Genomic DNA, 23,005 nt, shown 5'->3' on the forward strand with positions numbered 1-23,005 from the left:
TGCGCACACGCTCTAGGGATTACAGGGCCAGGATCTTTGATCCTCTTGCATACAGCATTGCTGAGGGGGTTTGGGAAACGTTGCCTTATTTACTACTCTGTGTGCTTGGGCTGACCCCCCCCATTACCCCATCTACACCCAGTGTTTCAGTGTTTTCTTGGACTGCCCTGCAGGTTGTGTGCCTTCACCATGGAAGGTTGGGTGAAATATCCTGATGAGGAATACGATGATGGGGAAGAAATTATGGAAGGACGGCAGGAGGCTGTCCTTGAGGACAATATTGTCGAAGCATTGGATGCCTCGGTCCAAGCTTCTGTAAGTAAAGCAATGGAGACGAAAGTCCCACAGACTGTGCAGCAGGCACTAGCGGAGGCGCTACGACCCATTAGAAAACAACTGGAAGGTTTTGCGAAACGTCACGGTTATGGGGATAAGAAGAAGAGGAAGAAGCAAGCAGCCACTTCTTCAGCGGCGGCCTCGGCAGACACTATTCAATGGCCGCACGCTCAATCATTGGCCTCTCTACCGCCGAAAGAGTCGTATAGCTCCCAGTATATGGGGGGCAAGGCCAAGGCTAAACGCCCTATCCCTGTGGACACTGACACTCCCACTACTGACACGGACACGGGGACCGATACTGATACATCGGAGGAACTCCCTCCTCCCCCGAAGAAAGCCAAAGTGGATCCTAAGCCGGATGAGGACAGGATCAAGACCTTCAATTTTGACCCTACGGAGATTGTCCATCCCCGATCTTCGGATTGGATCCCGCCACCGGCGGTCTGTGAGTACTTGCACGAAAATCTCCGAAAGGGCTTTAGTAGAGAAGTCCTGACCCGCTTGCGGTCGGAATGCCCACGCCCTGAACTTCCGGACGGTGTGGCAGACACTCCCGAGATCGACGCAAGTATACTTACTTTCTTGCGGAAATTCTCCAAGGATCCCAAAAGGGGACTGGACAGGGCTTGGCGGGGCTGCCAAGACAAGATGTTGGACGTCGTGGGGCCCCTGGCAAAAATCTTGGAGATGGCCTTGAAGGCCAAGGAGGGTCAAGGGACAGTGAACCCGGATATCCTGGCGGGCTGGGCTCAGCGCGCCATTTGTCTGATTGGCAACGCCAACTGCGCAATCTCCTCGGAGCGGCGCAAATCACTCTTGCTCCGGATGGACAGGAATTTGACGGAATTGGCAGATGCGGAACCGGGACATCTGGCCGGAGGTTTCCTTTTTGGTGACAGGTTTGTCAAAGACATCACAAAGTACGTCGGTACTTTTACCGCCTTGGACAAGGCCCAAAGTGGGATAAAGAGGGCCCTTAATCAAGGGGTTTTCACCAGGGCCGGACGAGGCGGGGGTCGCTCGTCAGGCCGAGGATTCCAGCAAGGATCCCAACGCGGTGACTTTGGACGCGGTCGTGGTGAGTGGGACTCCACCCGTGGCGGCACCTTCTATCCGTCCAAAAGGAAGTTCAACCGCGGACGTTTCCAGTCGGGAAACAATAGAGCCAACTTCAAATCACACCAAAATACCGGTGAGTGCCTCAGATGTTTCCCTTCTTCCATTGGGGGGGCGCACGCAGCATTGCATAGCGCAGTGGCGGACTTTGACGCAGGATGCGTGGGTGCTACAGACGGTTCAGGGGTTTCACCTAGAGTTCTACTCCAGCCCAGCGCAGACGTTTCCCCCTCCACCTCTCCATTTTTCCCTACTAGAGCGCAGTTTTATAAGCGAGCAGGTGGAAGAATTACTGAAGAAAGGGGCGATCTCTCGTTGCAGACAGGGCCCCCGTACTTTCCTCAGCAACGTCTTCCTTGTCCAGAAAAAAGGGGGCGGCAACAGGTTGGTGCTAAATCTGAGAGAGTTCAACCAATACTTGACGTACAACCATTTCAAGATGGAGGGTATTCACCTCCTGGCAGACTTGCTCCAAGAAGGAGATTGGTTCGTACGCCTAGACCTCAAGGATGCATATCTATCTATACCGATATTTCCTCCTCATCGCAGGTTTCTACAATTCATGTGGGAGAACCAGTGTTACGAGTACTCGGCTCTTCCCTTCGGTCTTTCCTCGGCTCCATGGTGCTTTACAAAGGTGATGAAGCCGGTGGTAGCGTACCTCAGGGAACGAGGCATACGACTAATTATATATCTCGACAACATCTTGATCATGGCACAGGATCAGATCAGCCTCTCCCGACATCTGAACAGGACTACAGCCTTGCTGCAAAGTTTAGGGTTTGTGATCAATCTGGAGAAATCTGTGATGTCTCCGACACAAATGATAGACTTCTTGGGATTCATGATCGATTCCCAGACCTCGCAACTACGCCTGCCCCAGGCCAAGCTGCGGGACTTAAAACAGGAAATAAGGAAGTTGCTAGACAGTCAAGTGGTGACCCTCAGGACGCTGGCCAGAGTTGTGGGTATACTGGCATCGTCCATTCAGGCCATATTTCCGGGGCCGTTGCACTACAGGGCGCTACAACGCCTCAAGATCCAACATCTGCAAAGGGGTCTTTCATATACCGATTCGGTTCCCCTGTCGGTGGAGGTTCGGACGGAACTACAGTGGTGGCTCAGTCACGTAGACGCATGGAACGGCAGGGCGATCTTTGGATCCCAACCGGAGGTAGTGATCGAGTCCGACGCCAGCCGGTGGGGCTGGGGCGCGCGCTGTGGAGAGGTTTCCACAGGCGGCAGATGGTCGGCTCAAGAGCTTGAGATGCACATCAACTGTTTAGAACTACTTGCGGGGTCGTTCGCGATCCGCACGTTATCCCCGAAGCAGACATCCTGTTGCATCCTCCTCCGCCTGGACAATGTGTCGGCGGTGAGGTATATCAACAAGTTGGGCGGCACGAGGTCATCCATGCTTGTTCAGATAGCCAAGGATTTTTGGCACTATTGTCTGCAGAACCAGATATCGGTGATAGCGGAGTATATTCCGGGCCAAGCGAACCAGGTAGCGGACTGGAATTCCAGACACTTGCGGGATTACAGCGATTGGAAGCTGTTCCCTCGTGTCTTCCATTGGCTGCAGGAGATTTGGGGACCGTTTCACACGGACCTGTTTGCCTCCAGACTGACCTTTCAGATTCCCCGGTTCTTCAGCTGGAGACCGGACCCATTGGCAGCGGCGACGGATGCCTTTCTCCAAGACTGGTCTCGGGGGACCCAATATGCCTTTCCCCCGTTCTTATTGATCCCCAGGGTGATGACGCAAGTGATCAGACAAAGGGCGGAAATCGTCATGGTGACGCCGTGGTGGTCGTCGCAAGCGTGGTTTCCCAAACTCCTTCAGTGGAGCTGCGACAGTCCGAGGATGCTCCCGGACTCGAGTTGGTTATTGCAGGGCCCTCAACAGGAACAACACCCGTTACTGGTAGAGGGCAGAATGTCGCTGATGGCATGGAGGCTTTCCGGCAACAGTGGCACTTGCCGGGCATTTCGGGACAGGCTGCCGAGCTTATCAAACAGGCATGGGCGCCTTCCACAAGGAAGCGTTATTCCTCGGCCTGGAAAGGCTGGGTGGATTGGTGCATGGGACAACACCTGGATCCCGTGGGGGCAGAGTTGCCCCAAATTTTGAATTTTCTGACCGAAAAGGCGGGTGTCGGCCTGGCGTACAGGTCGGTGAACAACTTCCGTTCAGCGATTTCAGCGGGTCATAGACAGATTGATGGCAAACCGGTGGGTATGCATCCACTGGTATGCAAACTCCTAAAGGGAGTCAGGGTAGCCAACCCTCCCAAACCCAAGTATTCTGGGTTGTGGGATGTTTCCTTGGTTCTGGATTTATTCAACAAATGGCCGGTCAATGATCTTCTTTCTAGGAAACAGTTGTCGGCAAAGCTGGCTATGTTGCTGTGTTTATCATCTTGCAGACGGACTTCGGATGTGAGGGCGCTCGACGTTACAGGTAGAGTGTTTTCCCCGGAAGGGGTTTCTTTTCATATTACAGGTCGCACAAAAACTTTATCGAGACAATTTTCATACAATGCTTTTCCTGCAAATGAAAAATTATGTGTGGTTCAATGTTTGAAATGTTACGAGGAATGTACTAAGGCCTTGCGGCCGCAGGGTTGTAATCAGTTATTGATTGGTATTAAAAAACCCTTTAAACCAGTGGTAGCAGCCACTATAGCAAGATGGCTTCGAGATGTAATGAAAGAAGCTGGTGTAGATACACAACTTTTTGGTGCTCATTCTGTGAGAGGCGCTATGGCGTCCAAATCATATGGTTTAGGTTCCAGTATTCAAGATATCATGCGTTGTGCAGATTGGTCGTCTGAATCGACATTTAAAACCTTTTATTATAAGCCGGTGGGTGACATTACTTCTGTTGTGTTTACTCAGCGTTAAACCAAGCATAATCTGAAGCCTCCGGTCCTGTAATAGAATCAAAAATTTGCTAGCATTCGCGACAAGAATTTTCAATTCTATTAAGGACACGGAGGCGAGGATTATCCCACCCGGCGTAATGTATTGTATATCAAACGCTTACCCACCCAAGTATTTCAGTGATTACGGTGGTATTATTTCCTTTATTTCAGGAGCTGAGAAAAAGTCGGACTGACAGACGACTGACGTCGAGATGACGACCTGAAGTTCTTCTTCCACGTTGGAGGATTGTTTGGTTCATGTTATGGACTGTTTTGTTTGGTTCACGTTATGGACTTATCGCCTCAAAGAAAGAGGAAGTGATGTGCACGCAAGGGGTTCTTATGGACTGTGGGGGCGTGCCTATAACCATGGTGTTCATGTGAAATGTAGTAATTTATTGTTTACTTGAGAAAATAATATATTTTCATTGGCTGCTGTGTTGATGCAGTAAAGTTTGAGAAGCATAATCCTCGCCTCCGTGTCCTTAATAGAATTGAAAATTCTTGTCGCGAATGCTAGCAAATTTTTGATTCTAAATTGCATATCATTTCTGGAAGCTCCTCACCCTGTTAGTCGCAGAACATAATGCATCGCGGGCAGGGCGTGGCGCCCTTTTAATTATTGAGGGGTTTCGGATGTGCTATGTGTAGCCAGAGTTACTTCGGAGTGCAAAGGAGAGGGGAGTAGTGAGAAGAGACGGACCGTGAGAACGTGTCCAATCAGAAGAGATCAGGTGAGAACGTGCCCAATCAGGTGAAAACGTGTCCAATCAGATGAGATCAGGTTAGAACGTGCCCAATCAGGTGAAAACGTGTCCAATCAGATGAGATCAGGTTAGAACGTGCCCAATCAGGAGTGACTTCCATTTTTCTGCTAGGTTTTTTTTTTATTGTTTGCAGAAATAATCAATGGAGTTTTCAGAACATGTTTATAGACAGTGTGGTGATTTTTATCAGGAAAACGGTCAAGCCATGATGGGGTTATTGAAAGTAATAGTGTTATTGATGCCCACCTGGTGCCTTGACTTACCCTCTTCGCTGCCCAACCCCAGTTGAAGGCCTTCTGTATCAGGCATCAAGCCTTCTGTGCCCGAGAGAAATCTTGGGAGTGTATCTGAGTATCTCCAAAATAATTTCCTCTTCCACACCTCCACCAATCAGTGCCTGTTAGCAGCACACACATTTAAGAGGGTCAGCTCTAGTTGGTAAGAGCTCACATAACTAGTGCCAGGATAATGGAACTCATGTCTCTGAAACTTCTCACTCTGGGTAATCTTAACTAAAGAAAACACACCCAGGAGTACTATGACAGCCAATCAAATGCAGCCATCAAGTGGTGAGACGTGTTGCTTGAAGAGGAAGGTCTTCAGCTTGCTCCTGAAGTGGCAGAGTTAAGATGCTTGGTAGATCCAATGGCATTGCTAGGATTTTATGGGCACACATTGGGCCACAGATAAAACTGGTGAGGCATCCTATAAAGGTTAAACTGACATTATAGTTAGAGGTTGGAATAAGACATGCAGCAATGTTAAAAACCCTAAAAAAACACTGAAATATACTAATTAACCGCGGCGGCAATTTCGCCGCGGTGCGGCAGTTTAGCGCAGTGGGCGGGGCCGGGTCGGCCAATGGACATGCGCAGCACTACGAAGGTAGTGCATGCGACGGCTGTTGGCCGAGGCCAGCAGCGAAGGGTTTATAGATTATTCAACTTTCTATAATTTGAACAACCCCTAAAGAGGAAGTACCACAGTACCATGGGTCGTTCGCTTGTACAGCGGCTACCCTGTAGTACTGGAGAACTTCACGGTAGGGTTGCCCTGGGTCCCTTAGAGCATCTTGGTACCCGTGGCCCAGAATATGAGTTTAAAAAAAAATGTTAATCACAAAGGACAAAATCCCTCTCTATCCTTTCCCCAAAAGTGCCTGAGGATCAGGGTGTCCCTACCCTGTCGCCTTATTTGTAATTTTTTTTGTTTTTTCAGGACACGGGCATCAAGTTCCTGAGATCTCTAAAGCCTGCTACAACACTTTTCTGAGATGTTGCGGTTGGCCAATCCGCGTGAGAGGTCCTGTGATACAGTTCTCGGTACTATGGGACCCCATTGGCCAACAGGAGAAAAGGTTCCCTCTGAACCCAACTGTCAAGAGGTCAATAACTTTACTTGGAGATTAACTCTTTCATGACCACACAGAGCACCACGTTAAATGCAAATTTGTCAAAAACGACTGCACATATTTAAAGCAAACTTTCAGAGTAAAGTTCTAACTTTATGACAAATTTGGTGTAATTCTGTACTGATGAGCAAAATTTCCTATGGGAATTAACATAGAAAATGTATGTTTTGGGACACCCAGTTTTTTCTTGGTCCCGCTTGATGGACCAGCACAAAACTTCCCATAAAGCAGCCAAACTAAGTAAGTGAACTTTTTTTTTAAAGGTTTTGTGCAGATTCATCAAACAGCACCAAACATATTAAAGAAAAAACTTAAAGAGCCTTTCCTATGGAAGGTCATACCCCACTAGAACAACATTGCCATTAGGGCTTCAAGCTTAATAAAAGCAGGTTTGCTTAACATTTTTAACTATGACTTTGTATGTATGTGAGCATATATATCTATATTCGTATACTCAGATACAGATAAATATATACCCACATACAAAGTCAGATTTAAACATATTAAACAAAGGCCACTGCTTTTCAATGAAAGGTGGTTGGACAAATTAATGTGTGTGGAAGGTGCAGTGTCTTTGTTTTTTCTGTGTCTCCTCCTTGTACACTTAGCAGCTGTGGCGGTGGGGCACAAGTCAGGGCCACAAGAGCAGAGACCCATGCCCCCATCTGCCCCCCACAGCCCACCTGAAATGCCACTGGACAGATCCTGGCTGGGAAGAACGTCCACATCATGGGGGTATTTGGGAACAAAGACTTCACTGTTAACTACGGTGCCGTTTTTTGTGTTTACTAATTTCAACATATAACTACAGACGGAAAATATGCATTTCCTGCAGATATTTAAAAAATATAAAAGAACACGGTTAACACGGTCAAGAACCTGGGTGTTAAGTTGGATGATACTCGGTCCATGAAAGCCCAAGTCGCAGGAGTTTGTTTTGGCCACCTGCGGATGCTCAAAAAATGACTCCCCCGCCTGCCTCGCACCCACTGGAAGACCGCGGTCCAAGCCCTCATTGTCTCAAGGTTGGACTATGTAAATGTCCTATACCTAGGCCTCCCAGAGTACCTATTGAACAGACTACAGGTGGTCCAGAATTCAGCCGCCGGGCAGTCGTCATGCTTGGAACGATAGCTCGGATCTCGCCTCATCTGGAGGCTTTGCATTGGCTTCCTGTCCGAAAAAGAATCTGCTTTGAAGCCTTGGTCCTGGCGTTGAAGGCATTACAAGGGACAGGTGCACACGATCTTAGAAGGAGAGCCACTTACTATGTTGAGGTCTTCATCACGGCGCCAGGCGTTTGTCCCTATGTTTTCCCGCAGCCGTACTGGAGGCTGCTCTTTCCAGGTTTAGGTTGCCGGAGTCTGGAACCTCATGCCGGCGACACTTAGACAGGTGTCGGACTTACTGACCTTCAGGAAACTGCTGAAAACATGGCTGTTCCAGCAACAACCTTAAGGTTTCTTTTCCCCGTTAGGGACAGCAACAGTCCAGCTACGAGGTTCATTAGCGCCGGGACACTCTTCCCAAGTAGCTGTGCGCTTTACAAATACCACTTAACATAACATAACAAAGTGAGGCTTCGTGTTGTATCGGTTCTGTCAGTCATGTCTGCCCATCCAGTAGATGGGCAGACTGACATTACAACAAGTATAACCAGCATTTGCAATGCAATAGGTCTTGCATTTGCGAGAATTTAAGCTATTGTCATTGTAAAGGACAATGCCTTTTATTTATGTTTTGATAATTAACACATAAATAAAAGGCATTGTCATTTCCAAAGCCAATAGCTCAAACTCCTGTAAATGAGAGACCTCGGCCGCCATTGTCCCAGGGCTGCTTGGAAGGTGAAGGCATGCATGGTGCGCTGAAAGTTGCAGGAAAGTATGTCATGCCTGCAGGAGGATTGCAATGGAAACACTTCCCTAGAGGTGGCATGATACAGCCAATGACACAAGGTGAGAGGCATTTACTCCATGAAGCTTTATGTTTGTATATGTTCACACTACAGATCACAAGGTGTTGCAGAGAGCTAAGCTGTCAGGCCATACCTAAAAACGACAGAAATCCTAAAGATGTGAACATGCATTTTTTTTTTACCAAAACACTGGTGTTTGAAAACGAGTATTAATGCAAAATATGTGTTTTCATCTAGCTCTAAACCCTTATAAATCTACAAAGTGGAGTGTCCATACATCGACTAATTTAATTGAAATATGCTAGTGCGGCTTCACTATTTCTCAGTGCAAGAAAAATAAATGGATAAATACTGATAAGATGAACAAAAAACAAAAGAGAGATAAATGCAGCCGTAAATGCCAAACAAGGATTGACAATGCTAATAGGTCTGGCTTATTAGTGAAGTGCCTCTCCAACCAATGGTGAATTTGTCTATTCAATATATCATCATACATTCACTCGGTCATTCATCTTTGCACTTTTTCACCAGTTCATCCACCTACTAACTCATTTTAGCATTCACCTACTCGACCAGTCAAAATCAAACACACAAGCTTAACAAGTATATGCAAGATAATTTAAAATTATAAAAAAGTATACAAAACAAATATTACTTCCAAGCATACGCCTGCCATGTTTATGTGGAATAAGAAAACAAGCCAAAAACACAACAGTGGGAGGCATCTTAGAATGTAAGTGCACATGGAGAACATATTTACAGTGCAGATTCAAAGTTGCCAGACATATCTTTCCCACATGGCAAAGATCTTGGAAATGTAAACAATGATAAACTATGGACAATACCATTCCAAGATGGCCACCTAGTTTAAGAGCACTGGTTGCAAGGAATAGGGTCCACTGCAGATGAACTGAGCGGCAAGCAAGCCGCTTGGTAGCGTTTTCTGAGGCATTGTTGTGTGGCTCAAAATAAAATGGGAAAAAAAAAAAAAGAGAAAGAAAGAAAAATAGGTGACCTAAAGAAAGAGGAAGTGGAACCCTAAATTACAGGCGCACAAGTGCATCTCGGTAAGATGTGCACTTGTGATCAAGCAAAGTACCGTCACTCACAACACAACAGTGGCAATGGCTGAAGCTGTCGGACCTATTGCCCCAGTCTATAAGCTGCTCGCAGTCTATAAGCTGCCATGGGTAGAAACTGGATGTGAGTGACACTTAAACTATCAATGGCTGAAGGGGGCTAACCAAAGCCCTTCTATCTTTTACTGAAGCCTGAAGTGGAGAAGTGTGGCTCACTGGTTAGGTGGAGAAGTGTGGCTCACTGGTTAGAGCAGGCAGACCCTGAAGCAGAGGTCAGACCCGGGACCAGGGTTCAATTCCCGACGCGGCAGGGTCTTGAGCTCAAATGTCCATGGACTCGATAATTCTCGCTTCGGTGCCTGCTCTAATCATGGGTTCACACTCTGCAACTCTGGGCATTAAGCTTGCTTAATCTCCACAACGGCCCCCCGCGGCGGGATGCCTGGCTTTCACCTTGGGGATTGCCTGTAGGGGCTATCTCACAGGGAAAAGCCAGGACGGGTTCCCAAGGCAAGCGCGGAGATACCCCTTTGGGGGTCGATTCAGGCGCTATATAAGAAGCATAATAATAATAATAATAATAATAGACAGCTAAAGCTATCAGGCCACATCTAAGAATGATCTTAAAACACACACAGATAAAAACTCTCAATAGAATTACAAATGATGTTTGGCAACAAAAAAAAAAACTCTGAAGAAGTTTTAGAAGCGATTCTGAAAATGCCAATTTTCTTCCCCGGGATTTGGCAGGGGGCACCAAACACCAAAATCTTTGCCTACTACGCTAATCTGTGAGATTCCTTGTAAAAACAAAACTCTCTGTAGGCTTTAATTGAGAGTAATGACAACCCATCCCTTAGATTCCCAATGGCATAGGATTTCACAATACACAAAAGGCAGGCCTACTGCCTTTATCATAACTTTTTGTTATAAACAGATTGGATATATGGCATTTGACATAGCTTTTCCCAATGAACCAATCAGGATTAAAACCTTCATCATAACCAAGTGAGCCCTATTGTCTTGAGTTGAAGCTTTCCCACAATGAACTCATCAGGCATACAGTAAACAAATGACTAAAAAGTACAAATTTACATTTGGCAAAACAATATATAACCCCTCCTAGAATAGTCGAACCAGGAATATCACTTTTCAAATCTATCTCCAGGTTTTTGGTTTTTAGAGGTGCGCACTGCACGTCAACACCATTGCGTACTCTGGTAATCTGTGCAAATCCATGTAACAAAATACATAGCCAAAACTAAAACGGAGTAATGACAACCCGCTCTTAAAAACCTACTGCCGTCATCAAAGGCTTTTCACAAAATAGAACTCAGGCCTATTCACTTTGTCATAACGAACATATCTGACAGAAGGCAACTGAGATAATATTTACAAATGACAGCACACTGAGCATGACAGCACAAGTCAATGCAACCACTGCATCCTGCTTCCACACCCTGAAGTTGCTGAGGAAAATCGTCAGGTGGCTCCGAAGCAATGCTGAAAAAACTATCACTCGCAGCCTAGTCACCAGCACGTTAGACAACAGGAACACCCTCTACGCCGGGATCACCAAGCAACTCACTAGAAGACTACAAACTAGCCAGAACTTGGAAGCCAGGCGTATCCTCAAACACAGGACTCACATCACACCACACTGGAGGGAACTACACGTGCTCCTGACACAAACAAGCTCCTCACACACATTCAAGGCGCTACACAACTCAAGTCCCAGCTACCTGAACACTCATCTCCTTTCTCCAAGCGCCCAGACTCCTCAGCTTCGCTGGACTCTTACTCACACACAGAACCAGATCAGAAGGACGGGCGTTTTCTTACATCGCTTCTTAAGTGTGGAACGGCCTCCCTCTCTGCACCAGAGCCGGCTTCTCTTGCTTGAATTCCACAAGAACTCAAGACCTGACTTTTCAATTAACCAACCTGGCAGAGCTAGGAACACACATCTGTTCACTGCACTCACAGGTGAAAGCGTGCTTTACAAATACACGTAACATAATGTTGTATCCTAAGACAGGTAGCCAGTTAGAGTTTTGTAGGTTTATTAGTTGCAAGTTGCTATGTACATTAGTCTTAAAGCCACGTGAATCCATAGTGTCAGCCCATACTCCAGCTGACACGCTCAGGCACCCAAACATTCCATTCAGGAATCTCACACCAACATTCCAAGCATCACATTCACACTGGCTGAGCAGCTAGGGAGTAAGTAACCAGTTAAATACAACACAGGTTTACTACATAACAAATAACCAACTAGGTCAATAGGCCTGTATACTGGTTTCTTAGTATAAAAAAAAAATCTGAGGCCTACAGTATTGAGCATAGCCTTCCTTGCAAGGCAACAAACAGGCGTAGTCAAAACATCGTAAATATGTACAAACTTGGAGATGTCACAACAATAGACAAAGATTTTCAGTGTGCGAATCTTCAACCCACAGGGTTTATCAAAGGGAGTAAGGAAGCCCAAAACCCAATAAAGTGTAATCCAAGCACTCTTTTTAGGTGAAAGCATACAACTGCTGTCCAATCAAATGCTTGTAGTTAAGGTTGTCAACATGTAGGTGGAGACCAAGCCCCTCACTTGCTACTGTTCTGAAAACTCTTGCTCTGTTGATCACATAAGGTAAGGACTGATGCACTTTCAAGCAAGACCTAAAAAAAAAAAAAATCAGGACCACAGAACTGGAAACCTTCCTTGTAACAGAGACTTCGTGTACTGGTTCCACGAATCTGTAAATGTATTTTAGGGCCCTCGCCTCTCATCCCATTTCAGTACTGCAATATTTTATTTAATGTGGGGGAGGGGCAAGATGGGACCGGAAATATTGCTTCACTAAAAAAGTCACCATTGAGTGCGATATTAAAAAAACTTGCTCAGATGTCAATCATAACTCAGAGGGTCAAGGAGCTCACGCGAAAGTGAGTTTTAATGCGTCCAAAACAAGCTAATAAAAGTATTGATTTCCTATTGGCAGATGAGAGAGGCGCTGAAGGCGCGTTAGCCTGGAAGGCCCCTGCCTGAGGCTGGTGACGTCAGCGAAACCCCAGCTGGACAACACTCGAAGTACCGCGGCCATTTGGAACAATAGGGCTGAACAGACTGAACCATTTCAGCTTTGCCTTTGACGTCATCATACATATGAAATTTTAAAGTGGTATGTTAGATCAGGGGTGGGTACAAAATGCAGATTTGAAGACTTTGTGCATGGTTGTTGGTGAAGAATGCAGGAGACGTGCATTGCTTGGGGAGCTTGGCTGTTGCATGAGTGGCATATGAAGTCGATTGTTATTGGTGCGTGATGCTGAAAGTGCACCGGTCGTCGCGGTGGCCATGATGGGGTCAGGCACTGTTGTAAAACATTGTGTCCAAACCAAAACAGTGCCTGACAAGAATGGAGTATGTTAACTTTTTATTTCCCAAAGTTTCCTCATGTATGTTGCGAGAGCACCACGCCAGCCACTGCAGCCGCATAGTTTAAACATGCACATTAGTGGAGCCCCCATGCTGTACAAATGTCAAATTACAGTAACTTTCTACAGTGTTTGCTCGGATGCAACTCAGCCGGCCCTGGCAGCAGTAAGTAGCAAAGTGCAGCCTTCGTCATCCAGCAAATGTAGCAACTCCTAGGGTCAACCTCTCTCAGCGACGCCGTTTCCTGACCATCTCGCTGCCTGGGAGGAACGCATCTTTCAGTGTCACCCTGTTTTGCAGTCACTCTCCTCAAACAATCATCTCTAGATCACACTAATGCAATCCAAAAATAATCTTCTGCCATGACAATTCAGACGGTGGCCAGAGCATATATTAACATTTTGGACAATGGTTTTCTGGTCTGCCTCCTGTGATGATGTTTTGTTTATTGTACCCTCTCTCTCCTGGTGACATCAGATACGTCCCTTCTTGCTGTTGACATTTCACCTAGAATGGGGCAGAATCTAGACTCTACTATTCTTATTTACTTCCAGAAATGGGGGCAGGAGTGCCTATTCCGGGCAGTGTAGGCAAAGTACCGCTCAGTCTCTCCATTGCTGGATAATCCAGGCCTCTCTGGGCCCCTGGTCAGGCCTGTGGTCACCAAGCCTGTATTTGGCCCTACTATGTGGCAAACAAGCCTGAATTTGGTTCCTGTATGTGGTCACCAAGCCTGTATTTGGTTCCTGTATGTGGTCACCAAGCCTGTATTTGGTTCCTGTATGTGGTCACCAAGTCTGTATTTGGTTCCTGTATGTGGTAAACAAGCCTGTATTTGGTTCCTGTATGTGGTCACCAAGCCTGAATTTGGTTCCTGTATGTGGTCACCAAGCCTGTATTTGGTTCCTGTATGTGGTCACCAAGCCTGTATTTGGTTCCTGTATGTGGTCACCAAGCCTGTATTTGGTTCCTGTATGTGGTCAACAAGCCTGTATTTGGTTCCTGTATGTGGTCACCAAGTCTGTATTTGGTTCCTGTATGTGGTAAACAAGCCTGTATTTGGTTCCTATGTGTGGTCACCAAGCCTGTATTTGGTTCCTATGTGTGGTCACCAAGCCTGTATTTGGTTCCTGTATGTGGTCACCAAGCCTGTATTTGGTTCCTGTATGTGGTCACCAAGCCTGTATTTGGTTCCTGTATGTGGTCACCAAGTCTGTATTTGGTAAACAAGCCTGAATTTGGTTCCTGTATGTGGTCACCAAGCCTGTATTTGGTTCCTGTATGTTGTCATCAAGCCTGTATTTGGTTCCTGTATGTGGTCACCAAGCCTGTGTTTGGTTCCTGTATGTGGCCACCGACTCTGTATTTGGTTCCAGTATGTGGTCACCGACTCTGTATTTGGTTCCAGTATGTGGTCACCGACTCTGTATTTGGTTCCAGTGTGTGGCCACAGAGTCTGTATTTGGTTCCAGTGTGTGGTCACCGAGCCTGTATTTGGTTCCAGTGTCTGGCCACCGAGTCTGTATTTGGTTCCAGTGTGTGGTCACCGAGCCTGTATTTGGTTCCAGTGTGTGGCCACTGAGTCTGTATTTGGTTCCAGTGTGTGGCCACCGAGTCTGTATTTGGTTCCAGTGTGTGGTCACTGAGGTATTCGGTTCCAGTGTGTGGCCACTGACTCTGTATTTGGTTCCAGTGTGTGGCCACCTAGTCTGTATTTGGTTCCAGGTGTGTGGCCACCGAGTCTGTATTCGGTTCCAGTGTGTGGCCACCGAGTCTGTATTTGGTTCCAGTGTTTGGCCACGAGTTCTGTATTTGGATCCAGTGTGTGGTCACTGAGGTATTCGGTTCCAGTGTGTGGCCACTGACTCTGTATTTGGTTCCAGTGTGTGGCCACCGAGTCTGTATTTGGTTCCAGTGTGTGGCCACCGAGTCTGTATTTGGTTCCAGTGTGTGGCCACTGACTCTGTATTTGGTTCCAGTGTGTGGCCACCGAGTCTGTATTTGGTTCCAGCGTGTGGCCACCGAGTCTGTATTTGGTTCCAGTGTGGGGTCACTGAGGTATTCAGTTCTTGTGTGTGGCCACCGAGTCTGTATTTGGCTCCAGTGTGTGGCCACCGAGTCTGTATTTGGCTCCAGTGTGTGGCCACCGAGTCTGTATTTGGCTCCAGTGTGTGGCCACCGAGTCTGTATTTGGTTCCAGTGTGTGGCCACCGAGTCTGTACTTGGCTCCAGTGTGTGGCCACCGAGTCTGTATTTGGCTCCAGTGTGTGGCCACCTAGTCTGTATTTGGCTCCAGTGTGTGGCCACCTAGTCTGTATTTGGCTCCAGTGTGCGGTCACCGAGTCTGTATTTGGCTCCAGTGTGTGGCCACCTAGTCTGTATTTGGCTCCAGTGTGTGGCCACCGAGTCTGTACTTGGTGAGCCTTCGCAGGCCGTTGTGCATCAGGCAATAGACACACATTGAGTGAATGTGAAGTCTGGTTGTGGACGGTTGTGTAGCATTCTGTGGTGTTGTAGAGCCTCAGCTGTCTCTCTCTTGGCTGTAATGCGGTTCGAGGATCTTGAGAGGTACCGCTTCCTGTCTGTGGCTTTCCATGGTGTGATGCTGACAGGTGGGGCCGACCCTGTTGTAGGCTTGTGTAGTACGTTCAGTAGGGACTGCACACAATTCACGAACCTTGACAGGAACTTCTGGACTTGCCTCCGTAGACCCGAGGTGTGCACTCCTGTGAAGCACGTCTGGGGAAATGGGACGTTCCAGGACTTTTACCCCTAAACTAAAGGGTGGATACAAATGTTTTTGTTGCATCAAGTGCTCAGAGGGTTCTTTAGGTCTCACCTACCAAACAGGGTAGGCGGTCTGGTTTGAGAAAATACCAATTTTCAGTTTACAGTGGGCTTAGGGCCCGCCTCTATTGCTTACCCTTGGTTGGCTTTATTGCCACTCATTTCCTGATGTTTATTTGTTAGCTTGAGTGGGTTTTCCTTCCTCTTCTTGTGTTTGTCCCTCCCCTGGAGCACAGCCTTATTACTGGTGTCTTCCAGCTGTTTGCCTTGTTTGCTTGTCTCTCCCCTCCCTTGTTCCATGCTGCTCTCTCTACTCTTCCCCTGTGCTTCTTCCCACCTCCTGGTTTGCTCTCTTCCCCTGTGCTTCTTCCCACCTCCTGTGTTGCTCTCTCCCCCTGTGCTTCTTCCCACCTCCTGTGCTGCTCTCTCTTCCCCTGTGCTTCTTCCCACCTCCTGTGTTGCTCTCTCTTCCCCTGTGCATCTTCCCACCTCCTCGGTGTTGCTCTCTCTTCCCCTGTGCTTCTTCCCACCTCCTCGGTGTTGCTCTCTCTTCCCCTGTGCTTCTTCCCACCTCCTGTGTTGCTCTCTCTTCCTCTGTGCTTCTTCCCACCTCCTCGGTGTTGCTCTCTCTTCCCCTGTGCTTCTTCCCACCTCCTGTGTTGCTCTCTCTCCCCCTGTGCTTCTTCCCACCTCCTCGGTGTTGCTCTCTCTGCCCCTGTGCTTCCTACCACCTCCTGGGTTGCTCTCTCTTCCCCCGTGCATCTTCCCACCTCCTGTGTTGCTCTCTCTTCCCCTGTGCTTCTTCCCACCTCCTCGGTGTTGCTCTCTCTTCCCCTGTGCTTCTTCCCACCTCCTGTGTTGCTCTCTCTCCCCCTGTGCTTCTTCCCACCTCCTCGGTGTTGCTCTCTCTGCCCCTGTGCTTCCTACCACCTCCTGGGTTGCTCTCTCTTCCCCCGTGCATCTTCCCACCTCCTGTGTTGCTCTCTCTTCCCCTGTGCTTCTTCCCACCTCCTCGGTGTTGCTCTCTCTGCCACTGTGCTTCTTCCCACCTCCTGTGTTGCTCTCTCTTCCTCTGTGCTTCTTCCCACCTCCTCGGTGTTGCTCTCTCTTCCCCTGTGCTTCTTCCCACCTCCTGTGTTGCTCTCTCTCCCCCTGTGCTTCTTCCCACCTCCTCGGTGTTGCTCTCTCTGCCCCTGTGCTTCCTACCACCTCCTGGGTTGCTCTCTCTTCCCCCGTGCATCTTCCCACCTCCTGTGTTGCTCTCTCTTCCCCTGTGCTTCTTCCCACCTCCTCGGTGTTGCTCTCTCTTCCCCTGTGCTTCTTCCCACCTCTTCGGTATTGCTCTCTCTTCCCCTGTGCTTCTTCCCACCTCCTGTGTTGCTCTCTCTTCCCCTGTGCTTCTTCCCACCTCCTGTGTTGCTCTCTCTTCCCCTGTGCTTCTTCCCACCTCCTGTGTTGCTCTCTCTTCCCATGTGCTTCTTCCCACCTCCTCGGTGTTGCTCTCTCTTCCCCTGTGCTTCTTCCCACCTCCTGTGTTGCTCTCTCTTCCCATGTGCTTCTTCCCACCTCCTGTGTTGCTCTCTCTTCCTCTGTGCTTCTTCCCATCTCCTCGGTGTTGCTCTCTCTTCGAGTCAGGTGCTTAGTGTGTTTTCATCTTGCATTCTTGTAGTGTATTCTGTTGTGTATTTCAGACGCACTGTGTCCTTGTGACCCAGATGTGCTGAATGTCAAGACATACACCTCTCAGTAGAGGCAAGAGAAGCGGATTATTTGACCTTTCTTTCTGGTTAGTCTGAGTTGGGCTTCTCTGCACAGCATTATACCAGAGCCGAGCCCATTGGCTTTGTCAGTAAGGCTGGCTGTTCAATGCGTCTCATTTCCCTGCACACTCCTCCCCTGGGCATCCGTATTGCAGACACACAAGGTCCAGCATTTATCACTGCACTACCACCACAGACCACCCCGTGCCACTGGAAGAACGACACGCTGCACCCCCACCAGGGTCTGTGTTCAGCATGCATTACTACCACCACAGACCACCCCGTGCCACTGGAGGGCGACACACTGCACCCACACCCGGGCCTGTGCTTAGCACACATTACTACCACCACAGACCAGACCCTGCCACTGGAAGGACGCCACGCTGCACCCCCACCAGGGTCTGTGTTCAGCATGCACTACTACCACCACAGACCACCCCCTGCCACTGGAAGGACGACACGCTGCACCCTCACCAGGGTCTGTGTTCAGCATGCACTACTACCACCACAGACCATCTGGTGCCACTGGAGTGCCGACAGTGCACCCACACCAGGGTCTGTGTTCAGCATGCCCTACTACCACCACAGACCACCCCCTGCCACTGGAAGGACGACACACCGGACCCACACCATGGTCTGTGTTCAGCATGCACTACTACCACCACAGACCACCCCCTGCCACTGGAAGGACGACACGCTGCACCCTCACCAGGGTCTGTGTTCAGCATGCACTACTACCACCACAGACCATCTGGTGCCACTGGAGGGTCGAAAGTGCACCCACACCATGGTCTGTGCTTAGCACACATTACTACCACCACAGACCACCCCCTGCCACTGGAGGGACGACACACCACACCCACACCATGGTCTGTGTTCAGCATGCACTACTACCACCACAGACCATCTGGTGCCACTGGAGTGCCGACAGTGCACCCACACCAGGGTCTGTGTTCAGGATGCATTGCTACCACCACAGACCACCTCCTGCCACTGGAGGTCCAACACCCTGCACCTAAACCAGGGTCTGTGTTCAGCATGCACTACTACTACCACCACAGACCACCCCGTGCCACTGGAGGGCGACACACTGCACCCACACCCGGGCCTGTGCTTAGCACACATTACTACCACCACAGACCAGCCCCTGCCACTGGAAGGACGCCACGCTGCACCCCCACCAGGGTCTGTGTTCAGCATGCACTACTACCACCACAGACCACCCCCTGCCACTGGAAGGACGACACAACGCACCCACACCATGGTCTGTGTTCAGCATGCACTACTACCACCACAGACCATCTGGTGCCACTGGAGTGCCGACAGTGCACCCACACCAGGGTCTGTGTTCAGGATGCATTGCTACCACCACAGACCACCTCCTGCCACTGGAGGTCCAACACCCTGCACCTAAACCAGGGTCTGTGTTCAGCATGCACTACTACCACCACAGACCACCCCGTGCCACTGGAGGGCGACACACTGCACCCACACCCGGGCCTGTGCTTAGCACACATTACTACCACCACAGACCAGCCCCTGCCACTGGAAGGACGCCACGCTGCACCCCCACCAGGGTCTGTGTTCAGCATGCACTACTACCACCACAGACCACCCCCTGCCACTGGAAGGACGACACAACGCACCCACACCATGGTCTGTGTTCAGCATGCACTACTACCACCACAGACCACCCCCTGCCACTGGAAGGACGACACGCTGCACCCTCACCAGGGTCTGTGTTCAGAATGCATTACTACCACCACAGACCATCTGGTGCCACTGGAGGGTCGAAAGTGCACCCACACCATGGTCTGTGCTTAGCACACATTACTACCACCACAGACCACCCCCTGCCACTGGAGGGACGACACACCACACCCACACCATGGTCTGTGTTCAGCATGCACTACTACCACCACAGACCATCTGGTGCCACTGGAGTACCGACAGTGCACCCCCACCAGGGTCTGTGTTCAGCATGCACTACTACCACCACAGACCATCTGGTGCCACTGGAGTACCGACAGTGCACCCCCACCAGGGTCTGTGTTCAGCATGCACTACTACCACCACAGACCACCTCGTGCCACTGGAGGGCGACACACTGCACCCACACCCGGGCCTGTGTTCAGCATTCATTGCTGCCACCACAGACCACCTCGTGCCACTGGAGGGCCGACACGCTGCACCCACAACAGGGTCTGTGCTTCGCAGACGGGTGATTTAAGGGTCTTGAACCCCGGCTCATGTGTGTGGAGTGACGCATCGGCCCTGCGGTAGCGACGAGGAGTGCGAAGAGAGGCCAGAGACGGTGGAAACACACAGGCTCCAGAGGGGCCGGGACCGGCAGGTACGGGGGGGGGGGGGGCGCACTGCTCAGCAGAGGGGAAGCACTTTAAAGGGAGGGTGCCGGCGCTTCTCGGAAGCGAGCAGGCACTCTGTGATGTGAAAGGGCATTTTTATAGCGCACTACCACTCCAAGGAGCATCTTGGCGCTGCACTCTGGAGAGGGCGCCTGTACGCCCAGAATTCCATCCCAAGCACTAGATATACACAGTCCGGTGCATGGGCACAAATGTACAATCACGGAGAGCCCCCGAGCCGCTCAGGTGAACGCATCCGCCCACTGGGCAGTGCCTGCCCAGGGCGATTCCACCCATGGAGACTGCCCAGCGATGATCCACTGCCCCCTATCCCACCCACCTGCAGCCCCTCTCCAATGCACAGGTCCCCGCTGCGGCGCCCCCACCATGGGCAGTGCCCGCTCACCGGCAGCATCTCCACACTCTACACATTACAACCCACGCGGGACTCAGACCACCCGCCTGAGCAGTGTACCCACCTCAACACTGGTTTGAGCCTCTGAAGACCACGCCCCCATAGTGCTTCTGCCCCCCCCAAAAAAGCGTAATGCTTGTAAAACATTCTGTGCTGCCACCCACGAGTTAGTGCCCCTTGTGATCATCAGATCCACACCCATGAAAAGTGCAGACACCCCTACCGTCTCAGAGCCCCTCCCGCCCCCATCAGTGCCTGCACCTCTTTAGTAGGCCAGTACCTCCTTAATCTGTCTTCAGCGCTTCGCACCCCACTGGGCAGCGCCGAGTGGTTTGATTTCAATGGGCGGGGGCTGTTTCTATTGGGGGGGGTTGGGGGGGGGGGGGCTAGCCGTCCCCCGGCCCTGGGGCCTTTCAACCGCCAGTGACCCCCCAAAACCTTGTGTCTTACCCATCTTGGGCAAGTCCACCGCCCCTTCTATCCACCCGAGTGGCACTGCCCCCTCAAGCTCTCCACCCCCATCACGGACAAGGACTGGGGCTTCTCCAAACCACCCACACCATGGACAGACCGTGACACCTCCCTGCGCCCCACAAATGACCAACGTCCGTGCTAACAATGCGCCCGCAGTGCCCCCCAAATTGCCTCCCCACTGGACAATCGCACCCCCCTGCCCCCTCCCCAAAGTGCTCGTGCAGCCCCCTATGCACAGCTCCCCTCCCCAAGTTGCATTTACGGTACCGAGGCACCCCCTCCCCCACCCCTGCACCCCTAGAAAGGTCCAGCCCCCTCCCCCAGCGCTGCCCGTTCACTAACAGTGCCCCATCGGTCAGTGTCTTTCCAGCCAATGGTCAGTGCACCCCCCCCCCCCCTCTCACCCCCAGGGCAGTGCCCCACAGCGCGTCCGTCTCAGAGACAATGCCTCGCGCTGTCACGCGCACACAACCCCGCACGGGGGTCTCTTCCTCCGCAAAGACAAACGCCCCAAACCTGTCCCGCACATAAACCTCAAAACAGCCCCCACACTGCACAATGTCCACCGTGATCCCCCAAAATGCACCGCACCCGCTCTCCCCGCATGCACAACGAGCCCCGCATCCCCGTACCTGCTGCAGCCTGGGAGTGAGCGTTCCGGCACGGGGTCCGGATCCGGCCCGAAGGAAGGGGGCTCCAGTCTAGTCGGGTGGGGGCTCCAGCGTGGGGGGGCGGGGGGGACAAGGCTTCCAATGTGGGACAGAGGGCGAAGAAAAGGGGGTTACAGATGGGGGTTCTGCGTCCAGCTGGAGACGGCGGTGCAGACAGGGAGGGGAGAGGTGGGTGGGTGGGGATGAGGTGGGGGGGGGGGGGGGGGGTATGAGGGTGGCTATGGGGTAAAAGGGCAGGAAGGAGGACGAACGGGGGCCTGGACGGAGGGCGCTGGGGGCCGGAGATGGAGAGAACTCCAGGGGATGGGATGAGAGTTGGGCTGGGGAGGGAAGAGGCCGGGCTACATGCGGAGGGGTGGGCCGGGCCTGGGTGGAAGGGGCCGGGCGAAGGCAGGAGAGGTGGCGCCGGGAGGGGGAGAGGGAACGGGGGAAGCTGAGGAGGTGGGCAGCAGTGGAGGGGGCTGGAGATGGTACAAAACCGTGATCTAATGCAATCTGTGCATGACTCAATCAGATGAAAGTTGCCACGAATCTGCCAGAGTCTATATTCAAAGGGGCGAGCACGATTCTTACTTCAAAAGCAAAGTTTATTTTTAAAAGAACGGACGCGCTTTAGCGCTGCGAGGCTGCACTTGTGCGCACGCAGCGCCATATGGAACCCTAAACAAATACACACACTAGTATTCATTCGATATTGGTTTGGGGAAGAGGGGCAGTGCACCCAGCAAAAGAGTGATGGCTACTAATAACCCCTTAGCTCGTGACTCAGACTAGGCAGGTCTGGAAAGATCCATCCAGTGAATAAATGATAGCGACTTCACTGCACTTTTCGTTCAGGTGCCGGTGTGCTTTTCTTTCAAGGGCCCCTAAGTAAAGTCGCGCTAGGTGTGTTTTTCTTTCAAGGGCCCCTGAGTAAAGTCACCTTGGTGTGTTTTTCTTTCAAGGGCCCCTGAGTAAAGTCACGCTTGGTGTGCTTTTCTTTCAAGGGCCCCTAAGTAAAGTCGCGCTAGGTGTGTTTTTCTTTCAAGGGCCCCTGAGTAAAGTCACCTTGGTGTGTTTTTCTTTCAAGGGCCCCTGAGTAAAGTCACGCTTGGTGTGTTTTTCTTTCAAGGGCCCCTGAGTAAAGTCACGCTTGGTGTGTTTTCTTTCAAGGGCCCCTGAGTAAAGTCACCTTGGTGTGTTTTCTTTCAAGGGCCCCTGAGTAAAGTCACGCTTGGTGTGTTTTCTTTCAAGGGCCCCTGAGTAAAGTCACCTTGGTGTGTTTTTCTTTCAAGGGCCCCTGAGTAAAGTCACGCTTGGTGTGTTTTCTTTCAAGGGCCACTGAGTAAAGTCACCTTGGTGTGTTTTCTTTCAAGGGCCCCTGAGTAAAGTCACCTTGGTGTGTTTTTCTTTCAAGGGCCCCTGAGTAAAGTCACGCTTGGTGTGTTTTTCTTTCAAGGGCCCCTGAGTAAAGTCACGCTTGGTGTGTTTTCTTTCAAGGGCCCCTGAGTAAAGTCACCTTGGTGTGTTTTCTTTCAAGGGCCCCTGAGTAAAGTCGCACTT

The 23,005-nt window shown here is 50.4% G+C and overlaps 1 protein-coding gene across 1 annotated transcript in view; it reads right to left on the reverse strand.

Annotated features, from left to right (window-relative positions):
* The window catches only part of ARHGEF15 (Rho guanine nucleotide exchange factor 15), a 365,779-nt gene extending 344,249 nt beyond the window's left edge, over positions 1–21,530 (reverse strand). The window contains exon 1 of the mRNA XM_086946046.1: positions 21,425–21,530. The gene's annotated coding sequence lies outside the window, so the exon portion shown is untranslated. The remainder of the gene's footprint in view (positions 1–21,424) is intronic.
* Between the last annotated feature and the right edge of the window lie 1,475 nt (positions 21,531–23,005).

Source organism: Lissotriton vulgaris, chromosome 12 (assembly GCF_964263255.1).
Source record: "Lissotriton vulgaris chromosome 12, aLisVul1.2, whole genome shotgun sequence".
NCBI lineage: Eukaryota > Metazoa > Chordata > Amphibia > Caudata > Salamandridae > Lissotriton > Lissotriton vulgaris.